At 54.5% G+C, this 12,434-nt stretch overlaps 1 pseudogene; it reads left to right on the top strand.

Moving 5' to 3' along the window:
• Nucleotides 1-310: 310 nt before the first annotated feature.
• LOC137466221 (uncharacterized) lies at nucleotides 311-3,489 on the top strand (annotated as a pseudogene).
• The last annotated feature ends 8,945 nt before the right edge of the window (nucleotides 3,490-12,434 follow it).

Here is a 12,434-nt window from a genome sequence, read left to right as displayed (position 1 = left end):
TGCCCGGCCGCTCTTCCATCCTGTCCATGGGCATGTCCCCAGGGGATGGGATGGGATGGGATGGGATGGGATGGGATGGGATGGGATGGGATGGGATGGGATGGGATGGGATGGGATGGGATAGGATGGGATGGGATGGGATGGGGCCAAGCTGGCTGCAGCCATCAGCCCTGTGGCCCAGCTCTGCAACTCACCATCCTGCGGTGGCTGGAACTGCTCCAGTTCTTCATGCTGTTGTGCTGGGGCAGCTCCAGGGTCTTCCTTTTTTTTCTTCCTGAACACTTTGAACACACTGAGAAATCTGTTTGCCATGCCAGAGTATGACCTTGAGGGCACCTTCAAGGAAGATGGCAGGGTGATGTTCTGAGTCAACAAGTTGTGTAGTTGTGCCTTGAAGGCACCTGAGACAGAGAAACCTCAGGAAGGCTGCAGGACAGCAAGTCCTGCACTCTGGTCTGGAGGACTCCTGCCACAATGACAGGAGACTCCTCGTTAAGGATTGTGGTCGCCAATTCCCTCAGTCTGGCCTCACGGGCACCTGCAAAAGAAAAGCCTCGGGAAGGCCACGGGCTGCCAAGTCCCGACGTCCTGCCACGAGGTCACCTGTAGGAATAACGCCTCGGAAAAGCTCCGGGTCAGACACGAACGAGCGCGCTGTGCGGGGGCTCCTCACGACACCGCTCTGTCCCGTCCTGTCCCGTCGCCTGCTCCGAGCACTGTGGCGTGCTCTTGTCACCGCCAGCTCCTATGTCACCACGTGTCACAAAGGGAGGGCCCTTGGACACCCTGTCCCGTTCCATGCCATGGTGACCATGCTGCAGCGTGTCACAAAGGGCCCTTGCACACACTGCCACCTGCCCTGGGGCCGCCCCCAGCCCACCCAAAGTGGCCCAGTTGGGAAGGAATCCCTGGCCCCAGGTGTCTAAGACAGCCCAACAGGATCTTTAGGAGCAGCTCAAACCATCAGCAAACCCTGCCCTGCTCTGCGGGATCAGGCCATTTAAGAATCCTCAATTCAGGAAGGCTTTACTTCTCATTGGGCCACTGGAGTAGTTCCAAAATTTGCAAACTTCTCAAATTAATAGCCATTGCTGGGGAATGTGAATGATTTGGAAGTTTGTTCCCATCTAAAAGCAGCAACTCGTTTGCCGTAACACATTCCACTGAAAGTCACTCTGGAAACATAGCACTATACAGAGGCAAAAAGAAGACCATTCTTTGGTGTGCAAATGGTTTTCAATGAAGGGATGATAATATCGTCATTCTCTTAAGGAATAAAAGCTCTCAAGGAATGAAAGTCCACTCAGTCTTACAAAAGTACCCAAACAAATGAGTAGATGGAAAAAGGGCTCATCCTCCCCCAGTAGAGATACCTAAGTGGCCAATAAAGTACAGCTCTCCCATCTTGTTCCCTGCAGGAGACTCAGGACCATGAACAGAACTAGTCACAGATATTTCTTCTGCCCTCCATAAGCAAAGCTGTGCCAGACCACAGATGCTGCCTTCAAGCGGACTCAGTTTCCAGCCTAGACCTCTCACCTTCCAGACAACTCCTTCCCCATCACGTCCCCCAACCCCAACCCCCTGCAAACACCCGCAGAGAAGCCCTCAACAGCCCTCAAACAGAGTAAGTTTGGACTGAACTTTTGCTTTCAGGCACTCAATGGATTTGTCATCGCCGTGACTGGAGATGGCTACATCTTCTACATCTCCCCTTCCGTGCAGGACTACTTGGGCTTCCACCAGGTGAGCACCATGTTTTCCTGGCTGGAAACAGATGGATGCAGTCCTGGTGTGGGAAGGAGATGCAGATGGAGAGCAAAGCTTCCCTAAGGGCAGCAGCTCCTGTGGCAGGGGAAGGAGCTGGAGTTTGCCTTTTCTTTACACTCAGTCTTGCACTTACAGCACCCAGGAAGGGAAACCTTCTGCCGTGTCCTCTTCCCAACACCTCTGCCAGGCTGTCCAGGAGCAGTCACTATTCTGTTTTGTCGTTCCAGTCAGATCTCATCTACCAGAGCGTGTACGAGCTGATCCGTGCGGATGACAGGGCCGTCTTCCACCGCCAGCTGCAGAGGACCCCACTGCATGCTGCTGACAGTGAGTGCCAGGCTGATCCCTGCAGGGGTTCACTTGAGCAGCTCTGATCCGTGAGCTCAGGGCGTGCAGCACAGTTTGGAAAACTTCCGTTTGCTTTTCCAGCTTTTCCCCCTGAGCAGCCGCTGCTTGCCAGACGCAGTGCCACATCCAGCCCCCAGCACCTCCATGCTGAGAAGCAATCCTTGGTGGAGAGGAGCTTCACCTGCCGCTTCCGCTGCCTGCTGGATAACTCCTTGGGATTCTTGGTAATGCTGGGACACCCTTCTGCTCCTCCTGTGCCTGCAGGGTGTTCCCCCAGAGCCACTTGTGTCCCATAGGGGTGAGAGCACAGCAAGTTCCCACCAGCCTGTTTGCTTCACACCCACGTTTTCTAATCCCTGTAAGGCCTTGAATTTCCATGGGGGCCTGAAGTTCCCTCTTGGGCAGCAAAAGTCAGCAGCAGACAAGTCCCCAAAGTGCTTTCTTTGCCATTGCCACACTCCTCCCGCCTCTCTGCATCCTGGAGCTCCGGACCAAAACACCCCCGTTGCACTCAAACACGTTGGTGACTGTGGCACAATGTCCTCCTCCAGGCAAACCCAGTCAGTTGCCCGTCGGGGGCTTCGCTGGCCATAGTTCCAAAAGAGCTGGGAGCTGCAGGAGCATACGTGGAGTCCCAGACTCTGCCAGGTGGCAGTCCTGAGAATTCCCCGGGGGCTTGGCTGTGGTGGCCACCCCCCCCTCCCAGTCTTTTCCTTGCCCTGCCCAGGGCTTGCATGAGTCCCTGTTCTCCGGGGATGGGAAGCTTTATGATGTGGAGGCTGCTCTCCCTGCAACCTTAGGAGGCAGGCAGCAGCCAGGGCATGGCAGCTTCCCCAAACAGCCCCTGGTAGCCCACGTGGAACCCAGCTTTTCCTGGGAGGGGGAGCAGGCAGTGCTCTGAGAGGACAAGGGGTTCTCACAGCTGTGGCTCCCACAGGCTGGGGCAGCTCCTCAGAGGAGCCATGGGCAGGGCCAGCACAGCACAGCGGACCACTGCTGAACTCCAGCATGGATCCCAGCACCCACCAGATGGACTGCATTGTGCTGTCCAAGTGCCAGTATGGAAACAGCCTTTTTGGCAGGAAAGGAACTTCCTGAGGGATGCTGCTAAAGAATCCCTTCCCCAGCAGCCAGGCGCCTTGCCTTGCCCTGCTGAGAACCACCCTGGAGCACCCTCCTCCTCACCGGGCTCGGCTTCAAGGTGCTCAGCAGCTCTCCCTGTGAAGGTGGGTGCAGGAGCACCCCTGTGCTCCGGGCAGGGTCCTGGCTGCCCATCAGTTCCCTTCTCAGCTGGGCAGCCCCTCTGAACCTGTGAGATCCAGCTCAAGGGGAGGTGCGAGGGCTGCAGGACCTGAGGGGTGCCCGGCTCCTGTGGAGGTCTGCCAGGAGTGCAGCCACACCATCCTTTGTGGGCAGCCTGGTTTGGGGCTCCATGTGAACCGGAGCCCTGTCTTGGAAAGCCACCAGCAGCCGTGAGCTCTTCTCATACCTGCCAGCTGTGCCCCGTGCCCCCTGGTCTCTCAGCATTTTGTCTTCCAATGCCGTCAGGCAGTCTGAGATGAAGTGGTTTGGACTTTTTGTTCCGTGAGAAGTCTTTCAGGGAGATGCAGCTGTGCCACTGGGGAGGCTTGTGGGCTTCTGGGGTCCAAGGAAGGACATTGCTTGCAAGCACATCCATGTGCTTGGGGCAGCCTCTTGCAGATGGAGCTGCTGCCTCACAGGCAGGCAGCCCTGAACTGCTGTTTCTCAACAAAACAGCATGCTCTCCTCATCTCCTGTGTTGGACCACCCTTGTCATGTTGCTGTTTAGTCCCCTGCTTCATCTCTGCTGGCCTGAGCCTCTTTTCCTCCTGTGCTCTCCATCTCCTCCAGAGACCATCCAAATCCTTTGGAAAAGATGTTACCAAGCACTTCAAGAAGCTCAGCAGCATTGAAGGGTCTCGGTGAGAGGTGGAGTTGGTGGGAGTGGAGGCATCCTGGGGATTTGGGCTCTCCAGCAGCCTCCCAGGGGAGTTTGGGAGAGGTAGGTACCAGGCATTGTGACTTTACTGGGATGCAGGGTGGGGAAGGCCCAGCTGAGCTCCCCTTGGGTTTGTCACTGGCTTGTCCTTGTCGTCCTCTTCTCTGCTCCACAGTGCCGTGGGACAGAGAAGAGTGGGGCTTCCCCCTGTGGTTTTGCCAAAGCAGTGAGAAGGAAAGGCAGGGAGGGATGCAGTGACCACTGGCTGCCTCTCCACTTCAGACCCACTTGGTGCCCCTCAAACCATTGTTCTGCAGCCCAGAACAACCACTTTGTTGAATTCTCTTCCTTTTCCATATACGTAACCTAAGATTTGAATGAATTGTTTTTTCCCCACCATGAGAGCAAAGTCTTGCAGATTCATCAGGGAAATCCACAAAAAAAGCAATGATTTTTTTGGGGGGGGAGGGTGGGGATGATTTGAGTCCACACTGACTTGCAACCTTGGGTTAGAGAGATCAGAGTTCTTGGGGACATTCACACCTTCCCCTCATGGACCCATCACCCTGAGCATTGCATCTGCCTCGCACATCAGTGTTAAACATTTACGGATCAAATTAAATCAGGTAATCAGCGCAGGGCCAGCAGCAAGCCCACATGTCCCGGTGTAGAGTGGCCTCATCTCCCTGGGTCTCTTCCTTCATGCCCAGCCTTGCCTCCACTCGTGGAGTATGGGAAAGGTCAAGCTCCTCTCTGCAGGCTGCGAGCAGAGCAATGCTGAAACCTGCTGGACCACTCTGAGGTGGCTTCGAGGAGCACCTAGGTCAGGCAAGGAGTTGACTGGCCATGATCCAGATCCAAAAAGCAGCAGGATGGACTCTGCTCACTAGCCTCTGTTGTTCTGGTGCCTGTGAGACGGTGCTGGGGGCGTACCAGGGGCTCCCAGTGCTTCAAGAGATGGGGGCACTGCTGCTTAGGGCTGTGACAGACCCCCCCTGCCCCGTGCTCTGTCACTGGTGTCTGATCTCTCTGTACCTCGTGGCTGTACAGATAAAGTCTGTTCTGGTGGCAGCGTCTCATTTTCTGCTCCATGATTTCTTTGTGCTGCTGGTGGCAGCTGGAAGGTGCTGACGGGAAAAGAGCTGTTCGGAGCCTCACCCCTGCGTTTGGCGATGTATTAAAAGGCGATTTGCTTTGTGCTGATGTTTGTTTTGACCCAAAACCATGTCTCGCCATTTCCTCCTTGACTGAGCAAGTGCTGAGAAAAGCCTGGCCCTGGTGCTGGGTGGGTGACACTCCCGTTGTCACTGTCCCCAGCTACTGTGGGCATGCACGGCTGCAGAGGCGTGACAGTGTCCCCCCTTTGCACCCCCAAACTGCCCTGTGGGGTTGTGGGACTCACAGGCAGGCTTACACTCCTCATTGGCACACATGGTTGTTAATATCTGACGATTAAAAATGATTACAGAGATGTGTCTGCCTAAAATAAGGTGTAAATGACACCATATGCCGGGGCCAATAGCATGGATCTATATTTAACAGTAAACATGAGGGGGAGAGAGGGAAAAGATGGGAGTGTGGAGAGAAAGTGACTGCAGCCTACATCCATCGAGTGCTGAAGGGAAACAGTCCAACAAACACCACATGCGTGGGGTTTCTATTCTGCTGAGGCTACGTGGGAACATCCCCTGTACCTCTCCCTGGGGCGGGGAGCTTCACACCGGTAATACTGTGGATCACGGGACGCTCGGGGACTCTTTACACCTTCGGAGATGCTGCAGCTGTCTCCAGGTGAGCGCAGTTGAATTAACGATGGCCCATCAGTTGAGATGGGTACCTTCAGCTTATGTGTGACTGTCCCCAGACTTGGGAACCCATTACGTGAGGGAGGACATTGGCATGATGAGTGAAATGAATGGGCCAGGAGACCAACTCCCTTTGATGCCTTCATTGAAGTGATCAGCTCTGGGTGGGGGCCCGAGGGGTCTCGCACACCGCCGCTGCTCCCTTTGGCGACGCAGAGGAGGAGGTGATCAGGTTTGCTTCACAGCAGAGCTGAGGGTTCTGTGCTCATGGCATGCCTAGGAAGACGATTTCTGGCTCATAGTCAGGGGTCCTCATTCTATTCTGGTTCAGCTTAGGTTAGGGTGACTTCTAAAAGTCGTTTGGAAGGGTAGAGGAACTTCTCCCCAGTAGGTCCAGTCACTTAGTTCCCCAAATTTTAAATTGGCTCGTTGTTTCTAGGGTCTTTTGTGGTGTTTTCTTGAGCTTTTCTTGATTTGCATATTCCTGAGAAGGTTTCCGGCTGCCATTTTAGGGAGCAGCAGCAGCAATACACGAAGGCTCCAATAAGGGGACAGGTAAAAGGGAATACAACCAGGGTACGTGTAAGGGAATTTAACAAGGAGGGGGGTACCAGGTGGGGGTACAACCGGGGTGTATGTAAGGGGGATAACAGTGAGGGATTATAACAAGTGCAGATTTAAGGGAGTTTACATTGGGGGTGTAACAAGGGCGTATGCAAGGGAGTTAACAGTGAGGGGGGTGTAACAAGGGTGTAACATTTATTAACCTAAACAGCAAATGCTTTAAAAGCTCCAACCATACTGACCTTGTTCATAACAAGAGAATAAAAGCTTCCTGGTGTCGCTGCTAATAAAGGCTGAAACAACCCTCACACGTTGCCTTGGGGGCATAAGGCAGGAATTCAGATGGCAATTTCTGCTCCACACAGGCTCCTCTCTGCCTGTTTCTGCAGAGCATCTCCTGTTGGGACCCGTGCTGTTGGGGAAAACAGTATTCTCAGCATCTGTAGAGGATGAGGCTATTTGGAATGCAAAATTGGGTTGAATAATAGAACTGTCACTCCGAGGCCCGTGTTTATCGCTGGAGCGTGGACATTTCTGTGTACCAAAGACTCCTGATAGTTATTGCAAAATCATTCCAAGGCAAAATGATCCGTTTTGGAGTGACATTGGTATTGGAATGTGCCCCCAGTGAGGTACCAACCTCGTGTCAGTTTACACAGGTGATGATCTGGCCTGAAACTTGGGACTTCAGGGCCCTGTTTGATCTGATTCCTGTTGTCTTCCAGTTACCAGCTAAGCAAAAGCAGCAGAGAAAGTGCTCAGTGCCAGCTCTGCAGGAAGGCTGAAATGATGATTCCTGTTCTTATTTGTGACAAGGGGGTCATAAATCAGGTTTTTGGGTGGCATAAAGCCTTGTTGTGGCACTGCAAGTTTGGGAAGTCAAGTCAGAACTCGACAGGTGTCAGCTGAGGTTCTGATCACTGCAGTTCTCCTAATTTAGACGATTTTAACTGCAGGAGCATCTGAAGAGCAACCAAAATAACATTTGTGTAATGACTGTTCCACAGTTTGGTGTTTCTAATCTAAGTATCCTCCTGCCCCGCTGAGTCACAGCCTGTGAGGGGGAGTGAAGGACATTTGAAGCTCTGAGAGAAGTTGGGTTATGTCACGCTCTTACTGCTGGGATCTCCAACAGTTTGTTTAGTTTTGTTTTATGAAATTCCTCTGTTTGTATTTGAAACATGAATTTTAGCCACAACATTAAACAATTGGGAACGTGCTATTCTTCTCAGAAAGAAAACGCTGTGAATGTCCTGCTCAGAGTATTTGCCACAGACACAGTGCCGAAGGGCAAAGTACCACTGCTAAACCAACAGAAAAAGATTGACTTCATCTCCTGCATTTACAGCTGATCATTTTTCCATTTGTCACAGCCTGCTTTTTCCTCCTCTCTTTCACAAGGAGCTTTTCCCTTCAAGGCACGCTGCTTTAATGAACCTTATTTCCTCTGGTTTAAATCCTTCCGTGGGTCCGCCCGCTGTTTGGATTTTCTCCTTTTCTGTGTTTAAAATTCCGGGAATGGATGGGAACAGTTTGGGGCATTTCGGCGTCGCTCACACGCAGTTCCCTCCGCGCGCAGCAGGGGGCGCAACGCGCTGTGCCTCGGGCAGGGAATTCCAAAGTTTTCCGCACTAAATCCAGCGGGTGCGTGAGGGGACCTTGTGTGCGTGCGAGGGATCTTCTGTCTGCGCGGGACGCTGGAATCTGCGTGCGAGTGTGTGGGAGAGAGAGGGACAGTGAGAGGGGAGATTCTGTGTGCGTGTTTTAAAGGAACCTCTGAGCGTGCGCGTGTGAGTGAGGGGAGCTTTTGTGCGTGCCTGTGTGTGAGGGAAGCCTGTGTGGGTGAATGTGAGACAGAGGGACGGGGAACCGATGTGTACCTGAGTGGAACCGGTGCGTTTTGGGGGGAGCTGGTGTGCGGGGAGAGCCGGTGTGTGTGAGGGAGAGCCCCCGGTGAGTGTGTGAGAGCGCCCCGGTGAGTGCGTGAGCCCCGGTGTGCGTGAGAGCACCTGGGGTGTGTGTGTGTGTGAGAGAGAGAGCCCCGGGGTGTGTGAGAGCCCCTGGAGGGTGTGTGTGTGTGTGAGAGAGAGCCCCGGGGTGTGTGAGAGAGAGAGAGAGAGAGAGCCCCGGGGTGTGTGAGAGCCCCTGGAGGGTGTGTGTGTGTGTGAGAGAGAGCCCCGGGGTGTGTGAGAGCCCCTGGAGGGTGTATGTGTGTGTGAGAGAGAGCCCCGGGCGCGCTGCGGGAGCTGACGAGGGCCAGCAGGTTCGGCCGCCCCCCCGTTCTCCCCCGGCGCTCCCGGCCCCGCGCCCGCCCCGCCCCGCCCCGCCCCGGCCGGGGGCTCGCTCGCTCAGCCGCGGGCGGAGCAGCCGGCGAGAGGGCTCGGGATCCTCCTCCGCTCCGACGTCAGGCTGGGAGCGGGAGGCAGCGCCCAGCGCCGCCGTTGCCGGAGGCTCGGCGGCCGCCGGACGGGGCGGACGTCGGGGCGGCGACTCCCGGAGCGGCGGGGGGTGCGGAGGAGGCGCTATGGCCGACGCGTTCCCGGGCTCCGAGCCCGACGCCGACCCGGAGGCGGCGCGGCGCTTCGCTCGCAAGGGCGCCCTGAGGCAGAAGAGCGGGCACGAGGTGCAGGAGCACAAGTTCGCGGCGCGCTTCTTCAAGCAGCGCACCTTCTGCAGCCGCTGCACCGACTGCATCTGCTGAGAGCCCGGAGCGCGCGTCCCCCCCGCGCCCGCCGCCGCCCGGGCCCGCTCCGCCGCGGGGGATTCCCCGCCCCGGGCGGCCCCGGCTCCGGTGAGCGGCCGTGCCTGCCCTGCCTTCCCTTCCCCGCCCAGCCGCCGCGTCCCCGGGCCGCCGGGTCGCGGTGCCGCCGCTCTCGCCGGGGCCGGGCAGGTGACCCCGCTGGGGGTGACCCCCCGTGTCACCTCGCTGCCCCGGCTCTGTCGCATCCCCCTCCCCGCGGGCTGTGCGCGGCTGCCGCTGCCCGGGGGGCCCGGGGCTGGGCGCACTTTCGGGGCTGGGGGAGCCCCCAAACTTGCCGGCGCTCGGGGGGTGGCAGAGACCAGCAGGGTCCGGAGCCCCGCGCTGGGACCATCGCTTCCCACATGGTCCAGAGCTGTGTTTGTCACCCCTTGTCCCCGGGTTCTGCTCGGCGGGGCCAGGCTGGGGGGCTCAGCCAGGCACAGCCGCGCTGGGACGGAGGGTGTCCGTGTCATACCGGGCCGTTGCTGGCTGGCAAAACTCGGCTCCCCCAGCCTTAACTCCTGGTCAGCGCCTGCCCTGCTCCCTCCTGCTGCCGAGGGCGGGCAGCGAGGCCAGGCAGGCGCCGTGACACCGCTGCTCCGGTCCACGCCGAGGAAAGGGAGGGGTGGTTTTTGTGAGGGAAGGGTTTTCCTGCGCGAGAGGGCAGGAAAACTCCCTCCCGACACCCTCATTACTAAGGTGGTGGGCAAAAATACACCCATGGGTTCGTGCCGGGGCAGGGCGGCAGCTCCGCGCAGGCCGGGCCGTTCCGTGGCCCGAGCGAGGAGCGGCGGCCCGGGCTCGCAGGAGCCGGGAGAGCCTCGGGGGTCCTGTACCTGCAGGGACCGTGCAGCACAAACAGCTGGGGATTCCCCTCCTTCACCTCGCTCCAGCCCTGCTCCGCTGCTCAAATTGGCACTGCGGCTCTGGGTGCCAAAGCAAGGGCTGTGCTTTATTTTGGCCAAAGTTGGGAAAAGGTCTGCACGCAGCTGGCTCTGTGTCCGTGGCACGCTTCTTGCTCTTTTTATCTGTGTTTATGTGTCTGGACACGGACCTTTTCCTTCCGGTCAGTTTTCCTCTGCTTGCATGCTGAAGCAAAGACTGTGCTTGTGCCAGAAATTATTGAGATCTATTCGCAGAGTAAGGAAGGAAAGCTGACATAGTAGACTGCACAAGAAACAAGTCAAATTTCTGAGTTTTTAGTTATTTTAATTTTTTGGGGGGGGGGAAAGAAAAGAAGTTGGGAGTGGTAAAAGTGAGAGACCTTCAGAAACTGCTTCAAAGTTAATCTAAACCAGAATGAGTTGGGAGGTGTGAAAAACCGCTGCAGGGTTATTGCGAGCGGTGTTTGTGCACACCAGCAGCACGATTCTAAAAACAAGCAGAGCTCTGTCACGAATGACAGGGTGCATTTGGAATTGGAAGGGTATCTATCCTGTGGCTGCCAGGTGGCAAGAGCGACCATGCTCTTGTCTTGTCGTGCTTGCTGAGCCGGGGGAAGCTCTTCACATTCCTTGGAAGAGCATCTGACACCTGGAAAACTTGTTTGTTTTCTGGTTTGGAGATGGGTTGCTCTCAACCAACCATCGCGCGCCACTGAGTGTTTCCAAAATGACTTGTGTCAATGAACAATGTTGGAAGGTATAAAGAACAGCAAACACAACCTTTCAATGAAATATACAGATGGATTCTTTTCCTTAGATTACATTTCATCAGGTAATAGTTATCAAAATAGTTTAGTCTTTCCTCTTCAGCAACTTTCGCCCCTCCGCTTTGGTTCTGGAATGTTGATATTTTTTAAAAGGCTTTTTACTTAAAAATTACATTGTAACTGCTCGGGGAGTGGAACGGGCTGTGGCTCTGCCGGGATTCAGCTGAGACATTGAGCCAGAGTCGTGCTTCTGGAGTAGATAAAACAGGAATATTTGCAAATAAGTCTATTTCAAAGGATTAAATTTTATCTCAAGTCTGTTTCATGTTCTTAGTCCCGCCACCAGCTTTCCTGCAATTGTATTTCCATGCTTCTAGCTTTTGAGCTTTGTCAAGATGACTGGTAAAAGCATCAGAATGACAATATAGGTATGTGTGCTGCCAAGTAAACAAATAATTTGATTTTTCTCCTGGTTTTCCTAGGTCAGGTTTGCTTATAATAACAAGAAGTAGCAACTTGTGCAGCGAAATGTAGAGAAATGCTCTCAGCTGTGTCATTTCTGCTTCCTCCTGAAGGAACAGTGCACTGAAGGTTTTGTCTCTTCCATAAATAAATAAAAAAAAAAGTGGAGAAATTGTTGATACTTTTTTTTTAAGAAACCATTTCCATAAAGCTGATAATTAAGCCGTGTGTTGTTAATTGCACAGAGCTTCTCCAGCTCATGGCTTTTTTCTGATTGTGTTTGAGTGTGAGCAGCTCCAGCTCTTCAGGTGAAAAACAGGCTGCAAAGAAAAAGGCAGAGAAATGTTTATAGGCAGGATACACAAAAGAGTTATTTTTGTGGGAAGAGAATGTTAGATGCTTAAAGAGAAGCCAATAAATCCACAGCAGTGGAGTGTGCCAGAGGTACAAAATGTGTTGGAACTCTGGATACCACTGTCATTGTATTCATGGCACAAGTGTTACACACACATTTGTATTTTGTTATGGAAATGAAGCAAGGAAGCTGGAGAGCAATCAGAATGAAAATCAGGGGCCTGGCTTCTCATTTATGTTGAAGCAAGCAAAACTTTTCACCTGCTTGCTTTCCATCCAGCAAACGGCTGGACTCTAGCTGAGCCTCACAACAGCAGCTTGTAATCCCAAAATCCAGATGAAACCCTGTCAGGGTCTGTCCGAAAATCCCTCATGTTTGCCTCACGACTGTCTCCAAGGACTGAGACCCTAGACCCTGAAAGTAGCTCTAGCCTGGCTGAGGTGGAAAGTCTGCCAAGCCTTAAGGACTGGTATGCGATGCCATGGGAACTCAGTGCGAGAACAATGGACTGGTCATGGTGGACTGAGCCCTAACCAGTTCATCCTGTACCTTTGGTCCTGTACTCTTGGTCCTGCACCGGCGCGACGGTTACAACTGGTTCCCAAAACAACGAGTCCACACCCACCGTGTAGCCAGGAGAGCTGCTGCTTTGGCCAGATGCCACCCGCTTTGAGGAACCCTATGAAAGACTGAAGGAGTTTTGAGGACTTTGTCCGGACCCCTCCTGGAGAAGACAGCCTATGAGCATCTCCTCAAGCTCCGAGGGCCTCGTCTCTTCA

Source organism: Anomalospiza imberbis, unplaced genomic scaffold (assembly GCF_031753505.1).
Source record: "Anomalospiza imberbis isolate Cuckoo-Finch-1a 21T00152 unplaced genomic scaffold, ASM3175350v1 scaffold_164, whole genome shotgun sequence".
Lineage (NCBI taxonomy): Eukaryota > Metazoa > Chordata > Aves > Passeriformes > Viduidae > Anomalospiza > Anomalospiza imberbis.
Note: the sequence above shows the minus strand (reverse complement) of the source record. Positions and strands in the feature narration are given on the sequence as shown.